This window comes from Eurosta solidaginis, chromosome 1 (genome assembly GCF_040869045.1).
Source record: "Eurosta solidaginis isolate ZX-2024a chromosome 1, ASM4086904v1, whole genome shotgun sequence".
Lineage (NCBI taxonomy): Eukaryota > Metazoa > Arthropoda > Insecta > Diptera > Tephritidae > Eurosta > Eurosta solidaginis.
Window position 1 is genome coordinate 109,142,045 of NC_090319.1, and position 27,463 is coordinate 109,169,507.

The 27,463-nt window shown below is 36.9% G+C and overlaps 1 protein-coding gene and 1 long non-coding RNA gene across 5 annotated transcripts in view; both read left to right on the forward strand.

The window, feature by feature from the left end:
• Hs6st (heparan sulfate 6-O-sulfotransferase) overlaps window positions 1-27,463 on the forward strand; it is an 812,621-nt gene that overhangs the window by 64,243 nt on the left and 720,915 nt on the right. The gene's annotated exons all lie outside the window — the stretch shown is intronic.
• The window catches only part of LOC137236723 (uncharacterized), a 58,972-nt gene that overhangs the window by 27,384 nt on the left and 4,125 nt on the right, over window positions 1-27,463 (forward strand). The window contains exon 2 of the long non-coding RNA XR_010948598.1: window positions 1,989-2,028. This is a non-coding gene — a long non-coding RNA (uncharacterized lncRNA). The remainder of the gene's footprint in view (window positions 1-1,988; window positions 2,029-27,463) is intronic.

Below are 27,463 nucleotides of genomic sequence, written 5' to 3' on the forward strand. Positions count from 1 at the left end.
GCAGAAGCTTAGATTCTAGGACGATAACTGTTTTCTGTGAAAAAGGGCGAAATCGGTTGAAGCACGCCCAGTTTTTATACACAGTCGACCGTCTGTCCTTCCGCACGATAACTTGAGCAAAAATTGATATAAACACATTATAGAGTCACCCCTGGTCCACCTTTATGGCTATATCTCAAAAAGGCGTCCACCTATAGAACTAAGGCCCACTCCCTTTTAAAATACTCATTATCACCTTTCGTTTGATACCCATATCGTACAAATAAATTCTAGTCACCCCTGGTCCACCTTTATGGCAATATCTCGAAAAGGCGTCCACCTATAGAACTAAGGCCCACGCCCTTTTAAAATACTCATTAACACCTTTCATTTGATACCCATATTGTACAAAAGCATTCTAGAGTCAACCCTGGTCCACCTTTATAACGATATTCCGAAAAGGCGTCCACCTATAGAACTAAGGCTCACTCCCTTTTAAAATAATTATTAACACCTTTCGTTTGATACCCATATCGTACAAATAAATTCTAGGGTCACCCCTGGTCCACCTTTATGGCGATATCTCGAAAAGGCGTCCACCTATAGAACTGAGGCCCACTCCCTTTTAAAATACTTATTAACGCCTTTCATTTGATACCCATATCGTACAAACAAATTCTAGAGTCAGCCCTGGTCCACATTTATGGCGATATCTCGAAAACGCGTCCACCCATAGAACTAAGGCCCGCTCCGTTTTAAAATACTCATCAACACCTTTCGTTTGATACCCATATTGTACAAACGCATTTTAGAGTCACCCCTGGTCCACGTTTATGGCGATATCTCGAAAAGGCGTCCACTTATAGATTTAAGGCCTACTCCCTTTTAAAATACTTATTAGCACCTTTCATTTGATACCCATATCGTAAAAAAAAAATTCTAGAGTCACCCCTGGTCCACCTTTATGGCGATATCTCGAAAAGGCGTCCTCCTATAGAACTAAGGCCCACTCCCTTTTAAAATACTCATTAACACCTTTTATCTGATACCCATATCGTACAAAAAAATTCTAGAGTCACCCCTGGTCCACCTTTATGGCAATATCTCGAAAAGGCGTCCACCTATAGAACTAAGACCCACTCCCTTTTAAAATACTCATTAACACCTTTCATTTGATACACATATCCTACAAACAAATTCTAGAGTCACCCCTGTTCCACCTTTATGGCGATATCTCGAAAAGGCGTCCACCTATAGAACTAAGGCCCACGCCCTTTTAAAATACTCATTAACACCTTTCATTTGCTACCCAATCGTAAAAACAAATTCTAGAGTCACCCCTGGTCCACCTTTATGGAGATATCTCGAAAAGGCGTACCTATAGAACTAAGACCCACTCCCTTTTAAAATACTCATTAACACCTTTCGTTTGATACCCATATTGTACAAACGCATTCTAGAGTCACCCCTGGTCCACGTTTATGGCGATATCTCTAACACCTTTCATTTGATACCTATATCGTACAAACAAATTCTAGAGTCACCCCTGGTCCACCTTTATGGCGATATCTCGAAAAGGCTTCCTCCTATAGAACTAAGGCCCACTCCCTTTTAAAATACTCATTAACACTTTCATTTGATACCCATGTCGTACAAACAAATTCTAGAGTCAGCCCTGGTCCACCATTATAGCGATATCCCTAAATGGCGTCCATCTATAGAACTATGGCCCACTCCCTCTTAAAATACTCCTTAATACCTTCCATTTGATACACATGTCATACAAACACATTCCAGGGTTACCCTAGGTTCATTTTACTACGAAGTGATTTTCCCTTATTTGGTCTCCAAAGCGCTCAACTGAGTATTAAATGTTCGGTTACACCCGAACTTAGCCTTCCTTACTTGTTTTTTTTTTTAATTTTTTGTTTATTTGTATATATGTACAAACTTTTATATGTTAGCTGTACAATATTCCAAAATAACGTATTCGTTTTCTTTATTTTCAGGTAAATACACTGGCACCAAAAAGTTCTGAGATATATGTATGTAAGTATGCAGCCTCGTACACACATATGTACTTAAAATTATTTCACTGTTATATGGCTTTGCTACTATTTCTACAGAACAAAAATATAACTTCAACATAGATAAAGGGTGCGCTCAAACGCTTCGTAGAGCAGAGTGAACTGTTCGGATTTCAATTGCAATAAGCAGCTTTTCAAATTAAAAATAAAATTGAAGAAAAAAAAACTTTTTTAAAAATAAGCTTTTATTATTTTGGTTAATAAAATTAACTAAAAAGTAAACAATAAATTGACTCTAAAGAAATATAACACTTTATAAGTTCATTGTAAGCTTAAACGATAATTAGGCTTTTTCGTCTGCGACAAAAAAATTCTATATTGTACACAATTATATATTTTTAACATTAAAACTTTACACCTAAATTATTAAATCTTACATTTTATATCACAGTCCTAATTGTTCTAATAAAAAACGTGTTAAATTTTGATGGTATAATTAAGAACATTTAGGATCTCATTTTCTTGCTATCGCAATGTAACACGCTTTTATTAGAACAATTAGGACTGTGATATAAAATGTAAGATTTAATAATTTAGGTGTAAAGTTTTAATGTTAAAAATATATAATTGTGTACAATATAGAATTTTTTTGTCGCAGACGAAAAAGCCTAATTATCGTTTAAGCTTACAATGAACTTATAAAGTGTTATATTTCTTTAGAGTCAATTTATTGTTTACTTTTTAGTTAATTTTATTAACCAAAATAATAAAAGCTTATTTTTAAAAGTTTTTTTTTCTTTAATTTTATTTTTTACTTTTTAGTTCGTTTTATTAACAAGTAATAGAAGCTTGTTCTTAGAAAAGCTTTAAATATAAGTAAAGGAGGTGAAACAAAAACACATATTTCAGTTACATCTGCGTATAATGATTGGAATTTATTTGTACACATTTTATGCGCAGCAACTTCAGAGGTGTATTCAAAGTTTAAAGCATAGTAAATATAAGTATTGAAGTCATGAGCCTGGGCATTCGCGCAATTTTAGTGATGTAAATTGCATGGCGCCAGCGCCAATGCGGTGCCAGCTCAATGGTAGCTCATTGACGAAATGACTCCAAGCGAATTTTTGACGCTACTTAGTAGTGAGTGCGTAGTACATTTTACTTGCGCTATTGAGTGAAACGACTTTTGTGTGTCAGGCACGAGTTTGGTGTTATTGGCGCTACTGGCAATGATGACACTGAGCTGTTGACGGTAGCGCTGGTAGTTCAGATTTTGAATCAGAGAAAGAATTGATGACCCGTGTAAATTATTATGGCTTTGGCCGTGTAAATTATTATGGTGTATTTGTATATTTTAGATTTAATGCACAATTAATATATGTGTGTTTGAGCGGCCAAATAATAACAGTAGTATTGCTAAAGTGCTGCTTAGTTGATGGAATGTCGCTAATTTCCTAGCGATGATCAGCAGATTGTCAATATTTCGTTCAACGGACGCGCGAAATTGCCACATCTGCTCAAATTTTCCATTCTTGATTTAACTTAAGCTGTTATGCCAATATTTTTCAGCCAGCTTTTTTCAAATAGGTAATTTTTCCAAAAGCAAAATAAATTACAGAAAATATTACAGAGTTAAACAGCCTTAAAAATTCAGCTATGTTGATTATACATAGAAATACAACAGAGGGTTGTGTCTCCGCTTTTCGTAAGCGTTGAGATTCACCACGCGTGACACGCGTGATTCACCACGTCCAAATATCACAATCCACGGATAGGTACTGGCGGGTTTGTATGGGACTTAGGCTGTTATGCCAAAGTAAATACAAATCTTTACCGATAACTGTGTTATCGATTAATTTATCGAATTCTAACAAAGTAATATTGCATTGTCATCGGAGTTATACATGTGTGCAAAATTTCAGCTCAATCGGACACCGGGAAGTGTATCAAATTTAACTTGCAAGATTCCATTACAGGCAACAAAAGTGAAACTAAATAAAAGCTTATAAAAAAATTATCCCACATTTTTTATACTCAGTTGAGCAGAGCTCACAGAGTATATTAACTTTGATTGGATAACGGTTGGTTGTACAGGTATAAAGGAATCGAGATAGATATAGACTTCCTTATATAAAAATCATCAGTATCGAAAAAAACTTCGATTGAGCCATGTCCGTCCGTCCGTCCGTCTGTCCGTTCGTCCGTCCGTCTGTCCGTTCGTCCGTCCGTCCGTCTGTCCCTTAACACAATAACTTGAGTAAATTTTGAGGTATCTTGATGAAATTTGGTATGTAGGTTCCTGGGCACTCATCTCAGATCGCTATTTAAAATGAACGATATCGTACAATAACCACGCCCACTTTTTCGATATCGAAAATTTCGAAAAATCGAAAAAGTGCGATAATTCATTACCAAATATGGATTAAGCGATGAAACTTGGTAGGTGAGTTGAACTTATGACGCAGAATAGAAAACTAGTAAAATTTTGGACAATGGGCGTGGTACCGCCCACTTTTAAAATAAGGTAATTTAGAAGTTTTGCAAGCTGTAATTCGGCAGTCGTTGAAGATATCATAATGAAATTTGGCAGGAACGTTACTCTTATTACTATATGTCTGCTTAATAAAAATTTGCATAATCGGAGAACGACCACGCCCACTTTTAAAAAATTTTTTTTTTAAATTCAAATTTTAAAAGAAAAGTTAATATCTTTACAGTATATAAGTAAATTATGTCAACATTCAACTCCAGTAATGATATGGTGCAACAAAATACAAAAATAAAAGAAAACTTCAAAATGGGCGTGGCTCCGCCCTTTTTCATTTAATTTGTCTAGGATACTTTTAATGCCATAAGTCGAACACAAATTTACCAATCCTTGTGAAATTTGGTAGAGGCTTAGATTCTAGGACGATAACTGTTTTCTGTGAAAAAGGGCGAAATCGGTTGAAGCCACGCCCAGTTTTTATACACAGTCGACCGTCTGTCCTTCCGCTCGGCCGTTAACCCGATAACTTGAGCAAAAATCGATATATCTTTACTAAACTCAGTTCACGTACTTATCTGAACTCACTTTGTATTGGTATAAAAAATTGCCGAAATCTGACTATGACCACGCCCACTTTTTCGATATCGAAAATTACGAAAAATGAAAAAAATGCCATAATTATATAAAAAAAAATAAATGTAAGGCGCGATAACCTCCGAAGAGATCTAAGGCCGAGCTTCTCTTCCAATTTGCGTCGTGCTCCTCTTGATTTTTCCCTACAAATTGGCCGGACGGGACCTACTTGTTTTATGCCGACTCCGAACGGCATCTGCAAGGCAGACGAGTTTTCACTGAGAGCTTTTCATGGCAGAAATATAATCGGAGCGCTTGCCAGACACTGCCGAGGGGCGACCCCGCTTAGAAAAAATTTCTTCTAATTGAAAAATCTTATTTCTAAAATTTGGATGTTGCTTTGCCCGGGAGTTGAACCCAGGGCATACGGTGTGATAGGCGGAGCACGCTACCATCACACCACGGTGGCCGCCATAATTATATACCAAATACGAAAAAATGGATGAAACATGGTAATTGTATTGGTCTATTGACGCAAAATATAACTTTAGAAAAAAACTTGGAAAAATGGGTGTGACACCTACCATATTAAGTAGAAGAAAATGAAAAAGTTTTGCAGGGCGAAATCAAAAGCCCTTGGAATCTTGGAAGAAATACTGTACGTGGTATTACATATATAAATAAACTAGCGGTACCCGACAGATGATGTTCTGGATCACCCTGGTCCACATTTTGGTAGATATCTCGAAAACGCCTTCACATATACAACTATGGGCCACTCCCTTTTAAAACCCTCATTAATACCTTTAATTTGATACCCATATCGTACAAACACATTCTAGAGTCACCCCTGGTCCACGTTTATGGCGATATCTCGAAAAGGCGTTCACATATAGAACTAAGGCCCACTCCTTTTTAGAATACTCATTAACACCTTTCATTTGATACCCATATCGTACAAACAAATTCTAGAGTCACCCCTGGTCCACCTTTATGTCGATATCTCGAAAAGGCGTCCACCTATAGAACTAAGGCCCACGCCTTTTTAAAATACTCATTAACACCTTTCATTTGATACCCATATCGTACAAAAAAATTCTAGAGTCATCCCAGGCCCACCTTTATGGCGATATCTCGAAAAGGCATCCACCTATAGAACTAAGGCCCACTCCCTTTTAAAATATTCATTAACACCTTTCATTTGATACCCATATCGTATAAACAAATTCTAGAGTCACCCCTGGTCCACCTTTATGTCGATATCTCGAAAAGGCATCCACCTATAGAACTAAGGCCCACGCCCTTTTAAAATACTCATTAACACCTTTCATTTGATACCCATATCGTACAAACAAATTGTAGAGTCACCCCTGGTCCACCTTTATGGCGATATCTCGAAAAGGCGTCCACCTATAGAACTAAGGCCCACACCCTTTTAAAATACTCATTAACACCTTTCATTTGATATCCATATCGTACACAAAAGTTCTAGAGTCACCCCTGGCCCACCTTTATGGCGATATCTCGAAAAGGCATCCACCTATAGAACTAAGGCCCACTGCCTTTTAAAATACTCATTAACACCTTTCATTTGATACCCATATCGTACAAACAAATTCTAGAGTCACCCCTGGTCTACATTTATGGAGATATCTCGAAAAGGCGTCCACCTATAGAACTAAGATCCACGCCCTTTTAAAATACTCATTAACACCTTCCATTTGATACCCATATCGTACAAACAAATTCTAGAGTCACCCCTGGTCCACCTTTATGGCGATATCTCGAAAAGGCGACCACCTAGAGAACTAAGGCCCACACCCTTTTAAAATACTCATTAGCACCTTTCATTTGATATCCATATTGTACAAACGCATTCTAGAGTCACCCCTGGTCCACGTTTATGGCGATATCCCGAAAAGGCGTCCACCCATAGAACAAAGGCCCACTCCCTTTTAAAACACTTATTACACTTTTCGTTTGACACCCATATTGTACAAACGCATTCTAGAGTCAACCCAGGTCCACTTTTATAACGATATTCCGAAAAGGCGTCCACTTATAGAACTAAGGCCCACTCCCTTTTAAAATACTCATTAACACCTTTCATTTGATATCCATATCGTACACAAAAGTTCTAGAGTCACCCCTGGTCCACGTTTATGGCGATATCTCGAAAAGGCGTCCACATATAGAACTAAGGCCCACGCCTTTTTAAAATACTCATTAACACCTTTATTTATCTATAGAACTTAGGCCCACGCTCTTTTAAAATACTCATTAATAACTTTTATTTGATACCCATATCGTACAAAATAAATTCTAGAGACACCCCTGGTCCACCTTTATGGCGATATCTCCAAAAGACGTCCACCTATAGAACTTTGGCCCACTCCCTTTTAAAATTATCATTAACACATTTCATTTGATACCCATATCGTACAAACAAATTCTCGAGTCAGGCCTGGTCCACCTTTATGGCGATATCCCTAAATGGCGTCTATCTATAGATCTATGGCCCACTTCCTCTTAAAATACTCTTTAATACCTTCCATTTGATACACATGTCATACAAACACATTCCAGGGTTACCCTAGGTTCCTTTTACAACATGGTGATTTCCCTTACTTTGTCTACACAGCTCTCAACTGAGTATATAATGTTCGGTTACATCCGAACTTAGCCTTCCTTACTTGTTAAAATACTCATTAACACCTTTATTTTATATCCATATCGTACAAACAAATTGTAGAGTCACCCCTGGTCCACCTTTATGGCGATATCTCGAAAAGGCGTCCACCTATAGAACTAAGGCCCACACCATTTTAAAATACTCATTAACACCTTTCATTTGATATCCATATCGTACACAAAAGCTCTAGAGTCACCCCTGGCCCACCTTTATGGCGATATCTCGAAAAGGCATCCACCTATAGAACTAAGGCCCACTGCCTTTTAAAATACTCATTAACACCTTTCATTTGATATCCATATCGTACAAACAAATTCTAGAGTCACCCCTTGTCTACCTTTATGGAGATATCTCGAAAAGGCGTCCCCCTATAGAACTAAGACCCACGTCCTTTTAAAATACTCATTAACACCTTTCATTTGATACCCATATCGTACAAACAAATTCTAGAGTCACCCCTGGTCCACCTTTATGTCCATATCTCGAAAAGGCGTCCACCTATAGAACTAAGGCCCACGCCTTTTTAAAATACTCATTAACACCTTTATTTTATATCCATATCGTACAAAAAAATTCTAGAGTCACCCCTGGCCCACCTTTATGGCAGGCATGCTTAACCAACGAAACGATATCATTTCGTTACGATAATCAACGTTAATAAACGAAACGAAGTCATTTCGTTTCGTTTATTAGCGTTAAGATCGTCAAATTAACGAAATGATTTCGTTTCGTTTTCTGCCATATCAAAACGAAATCAAATCGTTTATGTTGATTATTAATTTCAAACTATGCTGGCTAAGCTGATTGATGGCGGAGTCATTAAAGGTGAAAGCATTAGCCAAGCTGATTGCAACTTTTCTCATGAATTTTGACAGTACGAACATTTCTCAGAGTATTTTTGACATTACCACCAACGAATTACACAAACAAATTACATAGAGTTTGTGTGTGTATGTGCGCTTGTTGTTGCCACCTTACGGCTTCACCATGGCTATAGCATTGCCAGCACAATTCAAACATAAAGTATCACGTTTTCGTTAACGTTTTTAACGTTAACGAAAGCTTTTCGTTTCGGTTAAAAACGAGATACAATTTATCTTGATAATTTCTTTATCGATAATATTTCGAAGTGTTTCAACGGAAACGGTGGAAATTTTTTGATAAACGATTAGCTTAACGTTAAGGTGCATCCCTGCTTTATGGCGATATTTCGAAAAGGCGCCCACCTATAGAACTAAGGCCCACGCCTTTTAAAATACTCATTAACACCTTTCATTTGATACCCATATCGTACAAACAAATTCTAGAGTCACCCCTGGTCCACCTTTATGGCGATATTTTGAAAAGGTGTCCACCTATAGAACTAAGGCCCACGCCCTTTTAAAATACTCATTAACACCTTTCATTTGATACCCATATAGTACAAACAAATTCTAGAGTCACCCCTGGTCCACGTTTATGGCGATATCTCGAAAAGGCGTCCACATATAGAACTAAGGCCCACTCCTTTTTAAAATACTTATTAACGCCTTTAATTTGATACCCATATTGTACAAACAAATTCTAGAGTCACCCCTAGTCCACCTTTATGGCGATATCTCGAAAAGGCGTCCACCTAGAGAACTAAGGCCCACACCCTTTTAAAATACTCATTAGCACCTTTCATTTGATATCCATATTGTACAAACGCATTCTAGAGTCACCCCTGGTCCACGTTTATGGCGATATCCCGAAAAGGCGTCCACCCATAGAACAAAGGCCCACTCCCTTTTAAAACACTTATTAAACTTTTCGTTTGACACCCATATTGTACAAACGCATTCTAGAGTCAACCCAGGTCCACTTTTATAACGATATTCCGAAAAGGCGTCCACCTATAGAACTAAGGCCCACTCCCTTTTAAAATACTCATTAACACCTTTCATTTGATACCCATATAGTACAAACAAATTCTAAGTCACCCCTGGTCCACGTTTATGGCGATATCTCGAAAAGGCGTCCACATATAGAACTAAGGCCCACGCCCTCTTAAAATACTCATTAACACCTTACATTTGATACTCATATCGTACAAACAAATTCTAGAGTCACTCCTGGTCCATCTTTATGGCGATATCTCGAAAAGGCGTCCATCTATAGAACTTAGGCCCACGCTCTTTTAAAATACTCATTAATACCTTTTATTTGATACCAATATCGTACAAAATAAATTCTAGAGTCACCCCTGGTCCACCTTTATGGCGATACATCGAAAAGACGTCCACCTATAGAACTTTGGCCCACTCCCTTTTAAAATTATCATTAACACATTTCATTTGATACCCATATCGTACAAACAAATTCTCGAGTCAGGCCTGGTCCACCTTTATGGCGATATCCCTAAATGGCGTCTATCTATAGATCTATGGCCCACTTCCTCTTAAAATACTCTTTAATACCTTCCATTTGATACACATGTCATACAAACACATTCCAGGGTTACCCTAGGTTGCTTTTACAACATGGTGATTTCCCTTACTTTGTCTACACAGCTCTCAACTGAGTATATAATGTTCGTTTACATCCGAACTTAGCCTTCCTTACTTGTTAAAATACTCATTAACACCTTTATTTTATATCCATATCGTACAAACAAATTGTAGAGTCACCCCTGGTCCACCTTTATGGCGATATCTCGAAAAGGCGTCCACCTATAGAACTAAAGCCCACACCATTTTAATATACTCATTAACACCTTTCATTTGATATCCATATCGTACACAAAAGTTCTAGAGTCACCCCTGGCCCACCTTTATGGCGATATCTCGAAAAGGCATCCACCTATAGAACTAAGGCCCACTGCCTTTTAAAATACTCATTAACACCTTTCATTTGATATCCATATCGTACAAACAAATTCTAGAGTCACCCCTGGTCTACATTTATGGAGATATCTCGAAAAGGCGTCCACCTATAGAACTAAGGCCCACTCCTTTTTAAAATACTCATTAACACCTTTCATTTGATACCCATATCGTACAAACAAATTCTAGAGTCGTCCCTGGTCCACCTTTATGGCGATATTTCGAAAAGGCGTCCACCTATAGAACTAAGGCCCACGCCCTTTTAAAATACTCATTAACACCTTTCATTTGATACCCATATTGTACAGACGCATTCTATAGTCATCCCTGGTCCACTTTTATAACGATATTCCGAAAAGGCGTCCACCTATAGAACTAAGGTCCACTCCCTTTTAAAACACTTATTAACACCTTTCGTTTGATACCCATATTGTACAAACGCATTCTAGAATCAACCCTGGTCCACTTTTATAACGATATTCCGAAAAGGCGTCCACCTATAGAACTAAGGCCCACTTCCTTTTAAAATACTCATTAACACCTTTCATTTGATACCCATATAGTACAAACAAATTCTAGAGTCACCCCTGGTCCACGTTTATGGCGATATCTCGAAAAGGCGTCCACACATAGAACTAAGGCCCACTCCTTTTTAAAATACTCATTAACACCTTTCATTTGATACCCATATCGTACAAACAAATTCTAGAGTCGCCCCTGGCCCACCTTTATGGCGATATTTCGAAAAGGCGTCCACCTATAGAACTAAGGCCCACGCCCTTTTAAAATACTCATTAACACCTTTCATTTGATACCCATATCGTACAAACAAATTCTAGAGTCACCCCTGGTCCACCTTTATGGCGATATTTCGAAAAGGCGTCCACCTATAGAACTAAGGCCCTCGCCCTTTTAAAATACTCATTAACACCTTTCATTTGATACCCATATTGTACAAACGCATTTCAGAGTCACCCCTGGTTCACTTTTATAACGATATTCCGAAAAGGCGTCCACCTATAGAACTAAGGCCCACTCCCTTTTAAAACACTTATTAACACCTTTCGTTTGATACCCATATTGTAAAAACGCATTCTAGAGTCAACCCTGGTCCACTTTTATAACGATATTCCGAAAAGGCGTCCACATATAGAACTAAGGCCCACGCCCTCTTGAAATACTCATTAACACCTTTCATTTGATACTCATATCTTACAAACAAATTCTAGAGTCACCCCTGGTCCATCTTTATGGCGATATCTCGAAACGGCGTCCATCTATAGAACTTAAGCCCACGCCCTTTTAAAATACTCATTAATACCTTTCATTTGATACCCATATCGTACAAAATAAATTCTAGAGTCACCCCTGGTCCACCTTTATGGCGATATCTCGAAAAGGCGTCCACCTATAGAACTTAGGCCCACTCCCTTTTAAAATTATCATTAACACATTTCATTTGATACCCATATCGTACAAACAAATTCTAGAGTCAGGCCTGGTCCACCTTTTAATGGCGATATCCCTAAATGGCGTCCATCTATAGAACTATAGCCCACTTCCTCTTAAAATACTCTTTAATACCTTCCATTTGATACACATGTCATACAAACACATTCCAGGGTTACCCTAGGTTCTTTTTACAACATGGTTATTTTCCTTACTTTGTCTCCACAGCTCTCAACTGAGTATGTAATGTTCGGTTACACCCGAACTTAGCCCTCCTTACTTGTTTAAATTAAGATCTTTTTACGACTCTAACCAAAAGTTGTTCATCAATATTTGTTCCTTTAAAGCATATTTTTAATATGTCTTTGTCTTTACTTATTTTGCAGTGAAACATTTGCTTTGTCCACAGCAGCATGGTTTCAGTTTGGATAGATCATCCTCGGCCAATTTAGCCGTTTTACTGAAGACTGTTTGGATGCCCTTCGGAAAGAATTCCAAATCGACATGATCTACACGGATTTTTCCGAAGCTTTCGACAGTTAGAACTTTGCAACTCAAGCGTATGGCTTATATGTAAGGGTAAACCGTCGAATATTATTAACTAAATTTGGATGGCTAGCCTTTCGTTCAAATTTTTTAAAATCACATTCTACGTAGACAATCTTGAGTCGTTTCTCTTGATAGTGTGTCATCTTGTTCTTTCATATCATCCTCGAGTGTTCCACAGGGTCGCGGCTCGGGACCCGTATTATTTGTTTAACTTATTAATGATATATCACGGTGTGCCTGAAGCAAGTTTAATTGAAAGGTCAAAGCACAACCGATTTTCTCGTGGATTCTTATTTTATGGACCAAATTAAGTCAGAATCCAAAATTTGAGCTTTTTCTACCGAGCCGTTTTTGAGAAAATTCGATTTAAATTTTGAAAATAGCAAAAAATCAGTGCTAACTTTTTTGATCTTTTTTGATTTGTGGTCCGATGTGGCTCATATTTGGAACACATAACACATACAAGAATAGAAATCGACCTATGCAAAAAAATTGCCGCTAGGTGGCGCATGGCTCGAGATATTCACAAAAATCGTATTTGTGGTCCGCTTTGGCTCCTATTTGGAACACATTATACGGCCTGCGAAAAAAATTGCCGCTGGGTGGCGCAAAGATCCAGATATTCAAAATTTTCGATACGATTTTTGTGAATATATCGATCCTTGCGCCACCTAGCGGCGATTTTTTTCGCAGGCCGTATGTATAATGTGTTTCAAATAGGCGCCAAATCGGACCTCAAATACGATTTTTGTGAATATCTCGAGCCATGCGCCACCTAGCGGCAATTTTTTTGCATAGGTCGATTTCTATTCTTGTATGTGTTATGTGTTCCAAATATGAGCCAAATCGGACCACAAATCAAAAAAGATCAAAAAAGTTAGCACTGATTTTTTGCTATTTTCAAAATTTAAATCGAATTTTCTCAAAAACGGCTCGGTAGAAAAAGCTCAAATTTTGGATTCTGGCTTAATTTGGTCCATAAAATAAGAATCCACGAGAAAATCGGTTGTGCTTTGACCCTTCAATTAAACTTGCTTCAGGCACACCGTGATATCCTCATGCTTTTCAAATTTTCCGTCGTATTGTTCTCAGTGTTTACTTAAAAATCTCTACAGACCTGGTAAATCTACTATCGACCAATGCGGGAGAATATAACTCTGGAGAAGATAACTCTAGCAGCAGAACTAAACTGTGATGATACAATCTATTATACTCGTAAAAGCGTATGCTGATGATATTGATGTTATTGGCCTGAACAAACATGCGCGGTGAGTTGTGCCTTCTCTGAACTGAACGAAAAAGCAAAAAAAGTGGGACTTGCGTTAAACGCGGACGAGAGTAAGTACTTGCTCTCATCCAAGAAAGAATCGGAGCATTCGCACTTTGGCAGCCTCGCCACTGTGGGCGGATATAAAATCGAGAGTGTGAAGGATTCTGTCTACTAAGGAACCAGCATTAACATCTAAAACAATATCAGCTTAAAAATCAAACGAGGAATAACTCTTCCCAACAGGTGCTACTTTAGACTGAGTAGGCAATTGAGAACTAAAATCACCCTCTACAAGTCGCTCTTCATACCTGTCCTGATGTATGGCCCGGAATCATAGACGGTGTCGAGAGAAGATGAGATGGCTCTTGGAGTGTTCGAGGTATAATGACGAGCTGTATGAGCTTTACCCAGATATGAATATAGTGCAGCGCATAAAAACCCAACGGCATCTCTGGCTAGGTCATGTTATGCGAATGGATGAAGACCTTCCGGCAAAGAAAGTAATTCAGCCGACACCGCAGTTTGGAAGCATAGAAGGGGGAGACATCCATTGAGTAGGAAGAGGCAGGTGGAGGAATACTTAACCTCCCTTGGTGCTCCAAATTGGTGTCAGTTATCGCGAAACAGGGATAGTTGGCATGAATTGTTACGAAACTGCCAAAATCGCTCAGGCGGTTAAGCGCCAATTAAAGATGATTATAAACTTACTTTTAAGAGTCTGCTTATAACCCACTTCAGATTAATTTGATATACAAACAAGCTGTAAACATCTTGTTGAATAAATAAACAAGTAAATAATTGTCTGGTTTGGACAGGTTTTTAGACACACTATATAAAGAATTATATTCAAACAAAGCATACTTAGTTATACAACAGTTTAATGGCACATGTAGTGTGAGCTTTACATAATAGTCTCTTGAATGCTAATTGTTTTTATAATCTAAAAAACCAATAGGTACTTATCGTTTAATACGCAACACTTTCACAGTTTACTGAACGTGTTATTTGATATATCATACCATAGTCTGTGAAAAACGCACTTTCGAAAAATCTAAAAATAAAGTCATAGCACATTTAACTTTGTGAATCTTGATTATATCGCTCTTAACTGGTTTCTAATAGGAGTTTTTAGTATCTAATATACACACATGTACACTCAGAGAAAAAGTCGTTCTATAACGAACAAAACAAGCTTAAAACCAAGAACATCCGTTCACGAAATCTTTTAAGGACGTTTTTATACTCACAGAGTATATTAACTTTGTTCGCATTACGGTAATCCGTAACGGCATAAACTAATCGAGATAGATATAGACTTCTATATATCAAAATGATCTGGGTGAAAAAAGAAATTCATTTAGCCATGTCCGTCCGTCTGTAAACACGATAACTTGAGTAAATTTTGAGGTATCTTGATGAAATTTGGTATGTAGGTTCCTGGGCGCTCATCTCAAATCGCTATTTAAAATGAACGAAATCGGACTACAACCACGCCCACTTTTTCGATATCGAAAATTTCGAAAAACCGAAAAAGTGCGACAATTCATTACCAAAGACGGATAAAGCGATGAAACTTGGTAGGTGCGTTGACCTTATGACGCAAAAAAGAAAATTAGAAAAATGTTGTACAATGGGCGTGGCCCCGCCCACTCTTAAAAGAAGGTAATTTAAAAGTTTTGCAAGCTGTAATTTGGCAGTCGTTGAAGATATGATGAAATTTGGTAGGCACGTTACTCTTATTACTATATATGTCTTAATAAAAATTAGCAAAATCGGATGACGAATAGGCCCACTTTAAACAATTTTTTTTAAAGTCAAATTTTAACAAAAAATTTAATATCTTTACAGTGTAAAAGTAAATTATGTCAACATTCGACTCCAGTAATGATATGGTGCAACAAAATACAAAGATAAAAGAAAATTTCAAAATGGGCGTAACTCCGCTCTTTTTCAGTTAATTCGTCTAGAATACTTTTAATACCATAAGTCGAACAAAAATTTACCAATCCTTGCGAAATTTGGTAGGGACATAGATTCTATGACAATAACTGTTTTCTGTGAAAATGTGCGAAATCGGTTGAAGCCACGCCCAGTTTTTATACACAGTCGACCGTCTGTCCTTCCGCTCGGCCGTTAACACGATAACTTTCGCAAAAAACGATATATCTTAACTAAACTAAGTTCACGTACTTAACTGAAGTCACTTTATCTTGGTATAAAATATGGCCGAAATCCGACTATGACCACGCCCACTTTTCCGATATCGAAAATTACGAAAAATGAAAAAAATGCCATAATTCTGTACCAAATATGAAAAAAAGAAACATGGTAATTGAATTGGTTTATTGACGCAAAATATAACTTTATAAAAAACTGTGTAAAATGGGTGTGACACCTACCATATTAAGTAGAAGAAAATGAAAAAGTTCTGCAGGGCGAAATCAAAAGCCCTTGGAATCTTGGCAGGAATACTGTTCGTGGTATGACATATATAAACAAATTAGCGGTACCCGACAGAAGATGTTCTGGGTCACCCTGGTCCACATTTTGGCCGATATCTCGAAAACGCCGTCACATATACAACTAAGGGCTATTCCCTTTTAAAACCCTCATTAATAATTTTAATTTGATACCCATATCGTACAAACACATTCTAGAGTCACCCCTGGTCCACCCTTATTGCGATATCTCGAAAAGGCGTCCACCTATAGAACTAAGGCCCACTACGTTTTAAATAATAATTAACACCTTTCATTTGATACACATGTCATACAAACACATTCCAGAGTTACCCTAGGTTCATTTTGCTAAATGGTGATTTTCCCTTATTTTGTCTCAAAAGCTCTCAGCTGAGTATGTAATGTTCGCTTACACCCGAACTTAGCCTTTCTTTCTTGTTTGTTATGAGAACAAATTTTTCAATATTTTATGAACAGTTTGGTCTTGATGTGTGAACTTTGTGTGATCCTTTTAAGCACGGTTTGTGCTAGATATACTAAGATTTTTCATTCGCAATCCAGGAAGCATTCGGCTTTATTTGAACGACGTGAAATTTTGGTAGAAGGAAGTTCAGGTTTTTTGGAACATATTTTTTGTAATCAGAACAAAAAAAGAATTAAAAAAAATTTTAAAACAAATATTGATGTACCTGAAAAAACTTAGAGCCAGTGCCAAAAGGAAATGTACATACGTTTAATGTAACAATGTAAGCTCTTCTTAAGGGTTTTCCGGGCGACATATTATATGTTTTCAAAATGATATTGTAACGAATTCACTGCAACCTTCTGCTAACGTTCAAATCACTAAACTGTTGAACGTTGACATATTTCTAGGCGGTTCTATTCTAGAATTTACTAGTTAGTTAGCAGCTATAAAATTACCAACTATAACTACGTTTACAGCTTCTCATATGCTCGTGTATATGTGAGTGTTACTTGCACAAATTATTGCCTACTTTTGAGCGCATCTCAGATGAGATATATGCATGTGTTTGTGCGTTTTCTCTCCGCTACGTATACATACATATGTGCAATGATTGATTCGTTTATGTAGATACAAGTGACTGCCTGCTTTATTGTTGTGGCTTCATTTACTTAGCATCAGACTAATGATGTGAGTATCACTTAGTATCACTAATAGTCTTCACAATATGTATGTAATTCTGTTCATATTAATGGATAAACAAAACTCTTGCTACAGAAATACCTCATATGTTAAATTTCAAAAGAAAGTGTACAAAATGGGGTTCATGTGTTTGCAAGGTAAGAGCCGTAACACCCGTTCCACAGACGCTGGGTTTTTGGATGGCAGGCGACCAAGGTTCAACTAGGATTTTCAAGGTTGTTGCTTGGCTCATTTATACAGCAAAAACATATCTATGTTCAGATTATCAAAATCTGCCTGTTGGTGTTAGGCGAATGAGATGGAGAGAAAACATAAAAATTTGCAATTCCTGTGTTTTGTGGGAAAATAATGAGCTAATTTAGATGGATTTTCTAAAAAAATAACTCGAAGTGATGTGAAATTAATTTTTAATAAAAAAAATTACCTGTATTTAATTAGACAGACATGCTCATATTGCTTTATACAATTGTTCCACATTGTATTAGTGTTCCACACAATTAGGATTAAAAACATACAGAATTAGTATGTACCTAAATGGTGAATAAAAGCAATAGCAACAAAAAAGGCAACACTTAGAGACCAATTGCAAAGCGAGCAGCGGGGCATTCATATGACTGATTGGATATAAAGGCCTTTACGCTAGTATAAAGTATGAATGCTGCAGATTTCGTGTTCAATACTCAGCTCACGAAAAGCTAGCTGACGAAGAAGTGAAATTGAGAAACATGTCCTAGTAAACACCGCCGTCTGTAAACTTTGTAATTTTTCCCTAATATCAATAACAATAAAAAATTTACCACCATGGCAGTAAATGTGTTGGCGTTTGCCATCTCCTTTTGACAATTCCTATGCCAGTGAAATGAAAAAAATAAAAACAGCTTATGAGAACAGCCAACCATATAATTGAGCCATGCAGGCGATTTAAATGAAGTGTTTGGGTAGTCGCGATCTTTAGTTATATCGGCAAAAGGATTGAACCGAGTTGGAGAGTTAATATTATAGAAGTCAACGCTGTAAAAAATATTATTGACAGAGAAAAAACTTATGGAAAATTGAAAAAGCGTTCCAAATGAGGCCACTAAGTGGTGCGAAGATATCAGTTGTGATAAGTGTTGTAAAAAATGATTCGGGAAGTTTTGTAAAATTGTCGAAAATATTTCAGAAATAACAGGGGCAGCGGCAAGTGCCAGACAATGCATCGGGCATTATATGCAAACGGTCTACATGGGCAGGTTTTACTGAAAAAACTCCTTATCCAACCAAATAAAATGCTTTATCTTTCCTTACAAAAATCGTTTAAACACATCTGAATATGGAGAACAATAAATAAAATACTTGTCGAAAGGCAATGTTATATTTACAGTGAAACATGAAACGGTTAGGTGATGGTGTGGGTGTGTTTGGCCTTAGGCGGTATTAAAAATTTGGTATTCGTTGAAGGTTCCATGGATAAATTAGACCCTCTGAACATGTTAAAAAATAAATTAGTACCGAAAAATTGAGTTTGGATCAATCATGGGTGTTAAGACCAGCCTCCGCAGTCACTGCACCTCATCCCATCGAGCATCTGTGGGAGAACATATACATATAAATTGGAAAAAGCGAGTTAGTAGTAAGATATGCTCAAAGCCGCTACTTTAGTGTATTTGTAAGAACACAAAAAACTGAAATTAAGTCCAGTGGTGCTTGATTTTAGGACTCCATTTTTCTCTGAGTATATAATGCTTTATAGCAAAAGCAACGTATCTGACATGCAAAAAGCTAAAAAATAAAGAAATCCAGGAATTTTGACGCCAGTTATTTACATAAATACCACTTTTTGTTTTTCCCAGCAAACTCGTTTCACTTGCTTAAATTATTTATTGTGTTTAAAATCAATCGATATAAAAAACCGCTAAATATTCATCAATAAGCATTGTAGGATAAAATGTAGTAAGAAATTAACTCCCAAATTCAAAAAAAAAAAAAAAAAATTTTTTTTTAAATACTTTGTAAAATGATAGTACTTTTTTGTATAAAAACTGAGGAAACATTACCCAATAAACATTTAGGCTTGAGACATGTTAGGGAATTTCATAAAAACTCACGTAAGCCTAGTCAACCGTCTATACATTTTTAACTTATTTGGAACATTTTTTTCATTACGAGCTTTTAATGATTACTATACAGTTTTAAATTTTAAGAATGTGTCTTTTTGTAAAAAGAAAAATTCCAAAGACAAGTTGTCTAAAACAGTCCTTACACAATATTCATCAAAGTAGTGTATCTAATTCAAATTAATTGATTTATGAGCCTATTCGTTATTAAGAGTTCAGAAAAATTTGTAAAAAATTGACATATAGAAAAATGTGTTCGTAATGTTGCGTGCATATTGACAGCTAAATTAACAAATATATTCACTTATCCTTTGACTCATCGCTTCATTCAAAGCTCTTACAAACGCCGACTCGATACAGAGATAGCTGACAATTAAAGTACGTAGAAGTAGCAAGTAGCGATTTTATAAAAACAAGTGACGACAGAAATGTCATCGGCGGTGCTAAAGGCCTAATACTTTTTATGAATGCGAATAGTCTATAATCTGATGGAGATGTACAGTGCATTCAAAATTAATTTTTGGTAATAGTCTCATAGCACAGCATCTAAAAATGTGTTAGAGTGTAAGCAATATCTGGAAACGATCGGGACAGGGAAAAGCATACATCTATATTGGGTTCCAGATCATATGGTAATGAAAAAAGGCATCCCTTGAAGGCTGCTCCGTAGACGTGCCAATTATATTGGGCGAGATTAAGAGAAGGCGAGAGGTTCACATGATCGACCAAGCGGGAAAGGCGTGGATCCAAGCGTTGGGTTGTAATGTGTCCAAGATTATGGGTAGGTCTTCAACCTTAGACTAACAAAGTTGCTTCTATCATTAAAAAGAGAGGACTGTAGACTCATGACGGGTATTCTGACTGGACACTGCCTTCTCGCGTCATTAGGCTTGGTCAGTGATAGCAGACATTTTGTGCGCGTTCCCTGCGCTTGCCAGGCTAAGACTCCAGCTATAAGGAGCGACACAGCTGTCAGATCTAGAAGCAGCAAGTGGCATAGGTCCTATAAAGCCTTTAGTATTTGCCAAGAGGACGGAGTTATTTTATAACATAGGTTCTGGTTTTTGATGGGGTTTTTCAGTTTGATCGTTAAACAAAAACTTCTGGTAACACTACGAACTCTTGTAGTCTATGTGAGGTCCTAATGGACCGGCCAGTTCAATCTAGCCTGAACTTTCCTAATAAAACTGACTTAAGTGTAATGGGGTGGGGCTTCATAATCTAGACTCATACGTTCTCGTTCATGTACTCTAAGCAATGTCAGCAATCAAAGTGCAAAATTAAAACTTTCTCTATTTATGTGGTTAACTTTAAATATTAATGTATAGCACAGTAAAATTTTTTACTGATTTTACATTATCTATATGCCAAATTCACATTGAGAAATGTTAAGTTCACACGAAAAAGTTCACTGACCGCCTTTTATGAATTTTGTTGTGATTCCGAGCAACATTACATCTCATTTTTAGATTTATCATGTTGTCGGAATAGACGTGACAAACAGTAGGCGCACAAGCATCACGCAACAATTGGGGCTGCGTTGTCTGAGAGGTTGGAAAGGACGTGCTTCCAATCCAACCGCCTGAATTATTGTTTTTATTTATTTGTTGCGCATTAATTAGGAAGACCAAGTCGTAGGTATAAAAATAGTGCAATTCTTATTTAAATCCTGACACAAACAGTGAAACCCTTCGTTCAGTTCAACATTTAGTTTACATACATATGCTTTAGAAAAATGATTGAAAATGTGTACACGACTTGAAGGGGAGAATAAACAGGCTAGGCAAAACAATACTGTCTACAAAGCGTCTGGTTAATTTTGTGATTAACTCTTAATACATTATAAGGAATGTATGAGAGAAAATGACCAAAACCGGCCACTATATAGACTCATTTAGTCTACGTGAGGTCCTCAAATACTGACCGGTTCAACCAACAAATATTACACTGTGTAACAACCACAGTTAATGTAATCAATGATATTTGTTTCATTTTACTTGTAGTATACCCTAAATATGTTCAATTTTATACATGTAGACTCGTTGTAATGTTTTGTGAAAAAACCACTCTGGCCTGTGCACAGTAGTACCTTAAAATGCATCACTGACGATCAGCATCGTCATGATCGCCTATAAATACTGTATAAGCAATGTAACTGAGAACCATTCTCGTTTGCCTGCCATACGTGTTAGTTCGTCCAATATCGCTTTGAACAACTAGCATTAATAAAGCATACATACAATCGAAATCTTAGTAAACGCGTTTTTATTCGATTGCCTACAATTCTGCGTGCGACTCTCGTCCGGATTATTGGACAGGTCCATTTATAAGAGTAGACGCGGTCGCTACATCAAAAATAAAGAATTGTTGGCTCTGCCAATCCTATGAGTTACAATCTTAGGAACGGCAAAGCCAGCGTTTCAACTGTTAAAATTTTGAGCCTAAATGTGAAACTTTTTTGCACCACATACTAGTGGGCGGTGGCCTGGTTTCGAACCGACGTCCCACGGATTTTAGTAGCTTGCTCTATCAACTCAGCTATCACATCTTTGTAAGAAAACATGCCATACCACCTCATATAAATAATAGGATCTTTCGAAAAAGGATCTATGACTTGCAGCACTTTTCACAAATGAAATTTTTTATTTTTAAATTTTCAGAACCAAGTTTAAACTTTTGGGTTTGGTTTTAAAACCAGACGTGTATACAAGTTTCTATTTGTAGAATTTTGAATATTTTTCGTTTTGCTTCACCCCCAAAAGTGACTACAATTTTCTGTTTTTAGATTTTTGAAACTTTTTGGTTTTGTTTTAAAACTATTTAAGAATTTAGACTTATTTTTTAAATAAGTTTAATATTGAAACTGAATAAAATTAAAAGGACCAGTAGTAAATTGAGAGGTTATTACGAAAAAATTTCAAAAATTGCTTAAACCGATGAATGGTTTAAAATTTAGGTCAAATTTATAACCGTGCTTGTAGCCACTTAGGCTAGACACAAATGGCTTTAACCCGGCGTGCTTGCCAACCATACCGAAGGTCCAGTGTTTGTGGCCGGAGAAAAATAACATCAAAATACCTTAAAAACGTTTTTATAAACAGGGTCGCCCCTCGGCAAACACTCCCAGTGTATTTCTACCATGAAAATCTTATGAAAACTCATCTGCCTTACAGATGCCGATCGGATTCGGCATAAAATATGTAGATCCCGTCTGATTTTGGTTATCTCGTAGTTTGCTTGCTTGAGCAGTAGGTTGATAGTCTATTGTCGGATCAGATTCGAGTAAGCTCAAATATTGTCCGAGGCTTACACGTTGATTGGATAAACTATATGTATATTGCGCCTCAAGACTCCTCGAATCCCCGTCTATCTCTTCTTTTTCCATGTCACAGCGCGTAACGTTTCATGTGCTTAAAAACATTTTATGTTCCTAAAGGGTATACAAATGCTGGGAGTGGGCAATTACAATTCGAAATTGTTAAAAAAAGTTTAAAGGCAGATTTTTGATGATGTGTTCATTTATTAACACTGCTGTTGTCACGATAGGGAAAGTTTCACTTTTTATCGTAGAACACTTTGAGTGTTGTTAGTGTAGTGCTATTTAAAATTAAACAAACGATCAAAAGGCCAATGAACGTTTTTTATCCGATTCAAACGGTCTCACAAATGCATTTAACTATTGTAGTTTGTTCGTTGTTGCTACGTATGTTGTATTTGCACTTGTGCATGAAATATGCAGTTTTATTTAGGTATATGTACATATGTAAATATGTATGAACATATGTATGTAGTTTTAGATGCGTACACTATGTCTATTCAACTAAACACATTTAATTAGTTTACACAGTGCCCATAAATACTTCCCGTTGACTTTAAAGCACAAACGCGCCCATCCGTACCCAAGGCGCAGCTAACGGTCACACAATTGTCACGCATTGTTTGGATGGTTGTTGGTGCCAAAATAGCTTGTGGCAATGTGCTTATAAATTATGCTATACAACGCACATATGACCGCGGGTCTCTAAGCTATGCCAAACAGGCAGTGACAGTCGATTTGCTTCACGAGACTTCATTGCCGTTCTAGTAAGCTAAAATAGTACAATGAAATGCACTACATACGATACAATATTTTTTAATCGATTTGCATTCGAGGGGCATTTTTCGCCTTGAGTTGCATTTTATTCATTTGTTTTCATTGATGGAATGGCAATATGTCAGATATAGTGAGTAGGTACGTACAGAATCGGAGTTGATCGGTATTAGTACAAGGGGATAAGTTGTTGTTAAACAATATGCTGATTTCTCTGACATTTATAAAATAATAAAGTAAATTTGTAAACTTCATAGTTGGGGGTAGTGCACTAAATTTTGAGTGCATTACATGATAATTTAAAAATACCAGTGCGCACTATTTTTTTTTTTTTCAGTTTAGTGGTAGTGTTTGCTACCTTTCTCCGCTTCGACTAAAAAATTGATTGCAGTTACTCAAATTGTTTCACTATCAATAAGCTGAGTTTTAGTGGAGATATCATCACTACACTAAAAACAGTGCAAAGTTGGAACTTTGAAAAACTGTTCCAGTAAGAAAATTAACGAAATTTAAAAATAATGTCTTACAGTTTTGGTGTGGCACAAAGAAATTATTATATCTAATGTGAAAAAGTTAACTGGTATATTTTTATACCCGCTGTACTTGTACACATGGTATTATAACTTTGATTGGACAACGGTTGGTTGTACAATAGGGCGGGTCGATTTAAAAATCGCTCATTGCTCTGTGAAAATCGTATTCTAGGGATCAAAGTAAGAAACTTTGCCGAAGGAACCATACCTCTAAAACGAATTCTGATTTCAAAATTTGCAAGTTCGATCCAAAGGGGGGGACATCAGAATTCGTTTTAGAGGTATGGTTCCTTCGGCAAAGTTTCTTATTTTGATCCCTAGAATACGATTTTCACAGAGCAATGGGCGATTTTTTTGCCTCCCCACAAATCGACCGGCCTATTGTACAGGTATACACGAATCGAGATAGATATAGACTTCCATATATCAAAATCATTAGTATCGAAAAAAAATTTGATTGAGCCATGTCCCTCCGTCCCTCTGTCCGTCTGTCCGTCCCTCCGTCCGTCTGTCCGTCTGCCCGTTAACACGATAACTTGAGTAAATATTGAGATATCTTCACCAAATTTGGTACACGAGCATATCTGGACCCAGAATAGATTGGTATTGAAAATGAGCGAAATTGGATAATAACCACGCCCACTTTTTATATATATAACATTTTGGAAAACACAAAAAACCTCATTATTTAATAAATAATACACCTAAAATGTTGAAATTTGACATTTGATCAGATTGAGACTCTTGATAAAAATTTGAAAAAAAATTTAAAATGGGCGTGGCACCGCCCACTTGTGATAAAATCAATTTTAAAATTATTATTAATCATAAATAAAAAATTCGTAAACCTATCGTAACAAAATTCGGCATAGAGGTTGCCTTTACTATAAGGAATGCTTTGAAGAAAAATTAACGAAATCGGTTAAAGACCACGCCCACTTTTATATAAAAGATGTTTAAAAGGGTCGTGGACGAAAATAATAAGCTATATCTTAGCGAAAAAGAGCTTTGTATCAATAAAATTTTACTATCTAAATTGAATTATAACATTAAATTGGAAAACACTCAACTTTTTGAAAATGGGTGTGCTCAAGGTTTTTGGTGTTAGCCTCTGTATCCTTTTTGCTTCTTTTAAACGAAAATGAGCTCAGAATAGAACCATATATATATATGTATAATTGCGCAGCCTTGTATGTAACACTATTAAGCACACAAAACAAAGAACAGCATTTCAAGTGTACAGCGGGGTATATAATGTTCGGTTTCACCCGAACTTAGACTTCCTTACTTGTTTTAAATCAAGTTTATGGTGGATTCGTATGAATCCTGATTTACTAAGGGAAAGCACGACAATACATACCCCAACGGGTTGAGGGGCTTAGAATATACCCGCGGCAGGTATGCCTGTCGTAAGAGGCCACTTAAATACCAAATTGGTTCAAGGGGTTGCCAGCGCAATTTATAGCTTCTCCAACCCAATTGTCAACCTCACTTACCCGTGGCGAGTCCTTTTTCTATAGCAGCCAAAGCTCTGGCAACCCCAATTTCCTCTTGGATATAGAGAATGGGGTGGCGGGATGGCCTAGAAGGTTTTATGTGGTCAGGCTAGTGGCTAGTAGCTTAATGCTTGTTACCGGAACGTACCGGATCTGCATCCGGCAAAGGACCATCAACAGGAATAATTTTTTCTGAAGGACTTACATATATTGTAAAAGGAATACTAATTTGGGTCCTTGATAACAAATAAAACTTTATCTTTTCTTAAGTACCGTTTTTTTTTTAAATTGCAGTTCAAAACCTTAAGAAGTAGAAAGAAGCAGCTATAGAAGACAAGCGCGCTGCAACACACGCGTTAAAAAAATCTGTTTGTTCTTTTGGTTTATAAAAACGGTATCAACGGCCTTTGTATTTAAACGTTTAACGCAATTGTGTATAAATAATAAAAATGTAATATTAAATATTTCAAAAGAAAATTGGTTTACGATTTAAATGCCGCTAGGAAAAAGATTGTCTCCAGAAGAGCGTTTAAACATTCTTGCTTACAGTGACTCGGGCGGTACAATACGTGATATAGCAATAAAACTGAACAGAGGTTAAAATGTGATACACATCACTGTGAAAAATCCCAAGGAGTATTGCACAGTGAAAAGAAAAAGGGCCAAATCAAAACTGCATGAGAGGACTAATCGGGAAATATAGCGCCTTGACGTGAATAAAAATATTAGTCCCAGGGAAATTAGATGTCAACTATCTCTGAACGTGAGAACGAGAAGAATACGACACATTTTGAGTTACGATCTCAAAGTGGCTCTCTCATGGCCTGCTTTCAGCTTGAGTTGGAAAGCGCCAATTTGCTTCATTTCGCATAAAATAAATTCTGGCTATATGTAGAGCTGCTATATGAAGTATTACTGAAACCCGCTGAGGAAAGACGTGGTGAATCGGGGAATTTCAACAGGATAACGGCCCCATTCACAGATCAAACAATACGAAATAATTTTTTACTTCAAAAAATATTTCTATATTGCGTTGGCTTGAATGAAGTCCAGACCTAAACTGGTGGACAATTTTTGGGGTATCGTTTCCAACAATGTGTACAAGAATGGACGTCAATTTGAAAAGTTCTATTCAGGCAGAATGAACTAGGATATACTTCGCTGTGCTAAAAAATTTAGTGAACTCAATACCATGTAAAATTGCATCGGTTATTATAAACAATGGAGGCCACACAAAGTATAAAATCCTTTCAGTTTTTGGTTGAAACTGTATACAAGTGAAATGTTCTTATTTGTACCTTATAGCAATTTCCTTTGAAATTTTAAATAAAGTTACCTTAACTGAATAAAATAAAGTGCTTACATAGCCTTGACCAATGGAATAACGAGTCAATTAGTAAATCAAAATTCTGCGGGAACGTGAGTCACCGCAATGCACACTGACTTCGCAAAGCTGTATCTATATTCATTAATAGCTTTTATATTTTAGTAAAAAGTTGTTGAGATTCACTCCTACTATAGTTGAGTGAGGCTCATATTTTTGCATTACCACTCAAATGTGAGTGAAGGTTGGTGCACTGAAGCACTTCCCGCAACTCTGGTAAACTGCGTCAGTTTAATATGAAATCCAGTGTGAAAGTCTACGTGGGGCGAAACAGCACATTATATACCTTACTTACTTACTTACCTCATTGGCACTTAACTGTTTAAACGGTTATGGACGTCCAATTGTGCTAACTGGCGCCAATTGATCC